Raw genomic sequence first — 5,152 nt, forward strand, 5'->3', positions numbered from 1 at the left:
ACAGGGCCCTGCAGACACCTGGATTTTAGCCCAGAGAGACCCAATCTACAGAACTCTAAGATAATTGTGCCACTGGGTCGGTGTAATTTATCACAGCAGCAACAGAAATCAATGCAGCTTCCGACTGCATGTGCTTTAAAGAGCCAGATGCAGATGTTCTTGTCAGGACACCAGTATTATTTTCCTAGGGCTGCTCTAACAAAGACCCACAAACCCGGCGGCTTAAACAACAGACGTTTATTGTCTTACAGTTCTGGAAGCTACAAGTCCGAGATCTAAGGGTTGGAAGAGTTAGTTCCTTCCGGGGGCTATGAGGAGAATCTGTTGTGTGCGTCTCTCCCAGCTTCTGGTAGTTTACTGACAATCTTTGGCATTCTTTTATTTGTAGAAATGTTACCCGATCTCTGCCTTCGTCTTCACATGGCATTCCCCCCATATGTGTGTCTGTATGTGTCCAATTTCCCCTTTTTATAAGGACACGGCCATGTTGGATTAGGGCTCATCATAAAGACGTCATTTTAACTCGATTGCCTCTGTAAAGACCTATTTTGCGTCCATCTCACCCGATTAATACTGATGCTATCAGCAAGGAAGGCCTGTGGGCACTCATGTGGCTGCACTATTTGTGGAGAGCCCCAGACATTTCTCCACCTGGAGCCCATGTTGTGACTGGATGGGCCCTTGTGGTTCTTTTTATGATTGCAAAACACACCTCATCAACAACCATCAGGGGACTTTGAAAAAAGTGTTTATGACTCACAGGTCATAGAGGATACATGGCATGGCTAGAGTGAGGTCACAGGTAAGGAGAGAGAGAGAGAGAGAGCGCTCATGAACCTGAGGTTCTGCCTTTATTGGATTCAAGGGTGGGGTGCCTAGGGCTTGCAGGTTCACTATTGGTGAATTTAAAACATGAGTGGGATTAAAGCACAGGAAGGGAAGTGCAAGGTCGCTCAAATGGTCAGTTACAGGTCACCCAGGGCTTTCTAAAAGGGGATCTTCATGGGTGGGGCAGCCTGGCTCTTTATCTAGTTGTGCAGCTGGCAATGTGTTTCTTCCACATAAATGTCTTTGAAGAGGACGCCTCAGTAATAAAAAGCTTTGTGTCAAGTATTTACATTACAACCCAACACCCAATTGTCAGATACTTACAATACAAGATCCTATCTCTAAATGGGGTCCCATTATGAGGTACTGGGGGTTACGACTCAGACATATTCTTTTCTTAGGGGATGTAATTCTACCCATAACGGTATCAAAAAAAGTCATAGGGGAATGCCCCATGTCAGAAAACTCTTCAATATCCATATATATGTATTTAAGTGCAAAGGTTTTTTTTATTATGTGTAACATTAGGTGAAATTATTTAAAGTCAATAAATTTTTATTTAAGGAATTTCACATGTTGTGATTCCTTCCACTCCCCATCAAGCTTACCTCTGTTCCACCAAAATTTGAGTCAAGATTGATCTACAGGACAGCCCTTTAAAAGGAACCTATGTTTTTTAAAAATTGAAATATATTTGACATATGACATTGTGTAAATTTAACATGTTAATTTGATATATTTATATATTGTAAAATGATCACCATTAAAAAAATAAGAACTTGCAAACTGCATTAAGAACAGTGTTATACTGGTGAAAGGAAGTTATACCCATCATGCAACACATGTAGATAAGTGTTTAAGAACACTGTTGTAAAGATGTTTCTAGAATGCCACCTGCAAGCTGCATTGAGAACAGCGTAATATCAGTGAATGGAAGTTGTGCCATTCTGTAATGCAGGTAGAGAAGTGTTTAAGAACATTTTTAATAAACATGTTTCTAAGAATGCTAAAAGATAAAAATAAAAATAAACAAACAAATAAATAGAAGCTACGTTTAATCCACAGTTGTCACGTTAGTCACTCTACAATTCTTCTAGTTGGGCTTATTTTTATCGCCACTGGAATATGGACATACTGATGACATACTTCAAAAAGTTCCCACCTAAAAACTTTGCGATCCAACTTCTTCAAACAATTTCCTTTAGGGTCTTCTAAATATGAATTAAGTTCAAATCATATTCACTCCTAAGCTATCACACCCAAGAATAGTACAGATATTTAAGATATTGCCAATACCTAAGATTTAAAAAAAAAAATTGACTCTTGGGTCTTTCATACTGTGAGCAACTCTGTCTTGTAGTTCTTTCCCACGGATCTAACAAATAGTTCTGTGAGTAAAGCAAACCAGATAGTTACTCAGCAAGGCATTTCCAATGATGTCAGTCTACAGAAAAAGCCCCATTGGGTAGACCTCAACTCCAGATTGACATTTTGCCATTCTGTGTTAAGACTTCCCATGATGAAGCACTCTCCTGGTTCACACTTGTACACAGTAGCCAAGTCCTGCAATTTTCTCATGCATGTCATTTTCTTCTAGAGCAAGATTGTATGTTCTTGCTTGGACTCTCCTTCGACTTTCCCCTGGTTAGCTGTTTGGAAGCAATAGGTGTAGGGGGAAGCTCATGAGGAGAAAAAGTGTCATTGCATGACAACTTCTTCAAATAAGGTAACGGCACGGTGTCTCGGCTAGGGAAGACTCTTCTTTCCCCTCTTTCAAGGGAGAGGAAGCTACTTATGACAACCAAGAGGACGCAAGATAATTTCTGAGTTCGTGGTTCTCACCCTTCCCCAAACAAATGTGTCTATTTAGATCTCAGAGTCCCACTCTTTCCTTATCGGAACCCTGACTTCAACATGAAAATTCTGGTGAGGTCACACATTTGGTCATTTTTGTTGTTCTATTATCTTTATTATAAAATCCTGGACCAAAATTAGACCATAATCTCTGTGGGCAGGAGATGTGGTGACAGTGGGCACGGGAGCTCTGTGTTAGAAGCATGCCCAGAAGACATACTAGATAGAGTGCATCTGGGGAGGCGCCTAAATTGGATCCAACATACACCCCTTTTCATATTTCCCTTGTCTTGAAATAGAAGAAGACTTCACTTAAAACTCTGCCAACTGGAATCTAGTAATGTGCAAACCTTGCAAGAGCAGGATCAAGCCGTAGCAGCTGTCATCAATGATAAACTTCTTGAGAATAATTAGCCTTGAAATTCACAGAATCTGAAAAAAACGTGATGTGTTTATGTTACTAGAGTTCATTGTGGAATTCACAATTTTCCACTCCCACACAGAGAAATAGATGATCTTTTTCTCAAGTTAAAGACATACTAAAGTTCCTAGTACAATAAAATTAACACTAATTTAGTAATCTTAATATAATTTAGTAATTTATAAATAGAAATAGAAGTTCCAAATAAACAAAAGTACTCATATTGATTTTTCTCTGTGGATAAAAATACAAGTAAGAAAACAAATTGAAATCAGAAAGATTCTTAGTGATCGTGTAATTAGAGACTGTGGTGTTGATGGATGGTGACAAAGGTGATATCCATCTTCACTGCATAAATATAATTTTCACTCAAATATCTCAGTCTCTCTTGAGTTATTCTCTTTTCTGGATTGTATTAAAACTCGCTAAAATAACTCATATGTGATATAGCTATTTCTGTTTCAAAGCCTAAAAATCCTTCTCTGGGTTATAACGTTCTTTCTTTAATCAGTCATCATTTTCAAATTCCCTATAACCAACTGCATGTATTCTTTACTTCTATTCCACATAAATATATCTACCCTAATTTTGGCCATCTATGCCACGATCATAATAACCCAATATTATAACCAAATTATTATAAATGGTATGATCCAAGAGAAAACTTAATGCTTTCCCCAAATTAAAAGGGATCATTTTAGGAGCAAAAAGGAATTTTTACAAAAAGAATAATATTATGGGTACAACCTCAACAGTCAGAACCTTCCTAAGATAAAAACTCTCCTTCAGAAAGGTGAATTTCCTCACAATGTTCTGTCATTGTTCTAGAAGGATCTAGGTAAACATATGGTAAGAATTCAAAATATAACATCAAGAAATTGAAGGGAGGTTATCTAGATTATATACTGTCCTTCACAATATGAAGCTTCTATAATTATTTAAATATGGTGCTTTCTGCTGAGTCAGGAAGAACAACCAAGTTGAAGGTTCATGATCAGACATTATGAGACCACAGTGGTTAATAAATGAACCATTTGGAGGAAAACTTGCCGGGCTGTGGATATAAGCACATAGAAGTGGAAGTAGAAACAGAGAACGCCAAGAATCAATATAAAGAAGGGCAGAGAAAATACTAGATCAAAACCACGGTGATATTAGGCAGGCAAGGGAGGCGGAGTGAGGCATGAGTCTTATGTGGCTGTTTCTACCTGGGGCTGTCTCTATTTCTACACAAAATTGACTCAACACTAATCAATATATGTGTTCATTTGCCTATTTTCCTGAAGAAACTAATTCTTATTACCCAATTTAGGATTATATTTACTCAACGATAAGAAGATAATATTCTCTATGGACTTCTCCTAGATCAATACGAATTATGAAGAAAAATTTGAAACTTCCATTTGTCTTGTCATCTGAGATCAACTCCTTGTTCCATGACTTCCTCATGGCATTTTTCACTTCTGCAGTTCTCAGTGTATAAATCAGAGGGTTGAACAAAGGTGTTCCAATTGTATAAAACACAGCTGTCATCTTATCCACGGAGAAGGTGGTTGTGTGGCGTGTGTATATAAGTATGCAAGAACCAAAGAACAAGATGATCGCAATGATGTGGGAGATGCAGGTGGAGAGAGCTTTTTTCCTCCCTTCAGCACTGTGGTTTCTCAGAGAATGCAAGATGACAACATAGGAGAACATCAGCATGACAAAACTCACTGTACAAATGACCCCACTGTGGGACACCAAGAGTAGGTCAACCACGTAGGTGTCTGTGCACGCAAGTTTCAACAAAGGCTACAAGTCACAGAAATAGTGACTAATCACATTGGGACCACCAAAAGGTAAACTCAAGGCCAGAAAATTCTGAGCTGAAGAATGCACACAGGACCCCACCCAGGCCACAGGCACCAAGGCGCCGCAAACTTGATGGCTCATGATGATTGTGTAGGGTAGTGGCTTACAGATGGCCACACAGTGATCAGCAGCCATGATGATTAGGATGGAGATCTCCAGGCAGACAGAGAAATGTGAAGAAAAGACTTGGATCAT

The 5,152-nt window shown here is 38.8% G+C and overlaps 1 non-coding gene and 1 pseudogene across 1 annotated transcript; both read right to left on the reverse strand.

Annotated features, from left to right (window-relative positions):
* Positions 1-2,175: 2,175 nt before the first annotated feature.
* Positions 2,176-2,305, reverse strand: LOC123283637 (small nucleolar RNA SNORA18). The gene has a single exon (XR_006524313.1). It is a non-coding gene; the product is annotated as a small nucleolar RNA SNORA18 (small nucleolar RNA).
* A 2,118-nt stretch (positions 2,306-4,423) lies between these two features.
* LOC106831992 (olfactory receptor 4C16-like) lies at positions 4,424-5,152 on the reverse strand (annotated as a pseudogene).

This window comes from Equus asinus, chromosome 2 (assembly GCF_041296235.1).
Source record: "Equus asinus isolate D_3611 breed Donkey chromosome 2, EquAss-T2T_v2, whole genome shotgun sequence".
Classification (NCBI taxonomy): domain Eukaryota; kingdom Metazoa; phylum Chordata; class Mammalia; order Perissodactyla; family Equidae; genus Equus; species Equus asinus.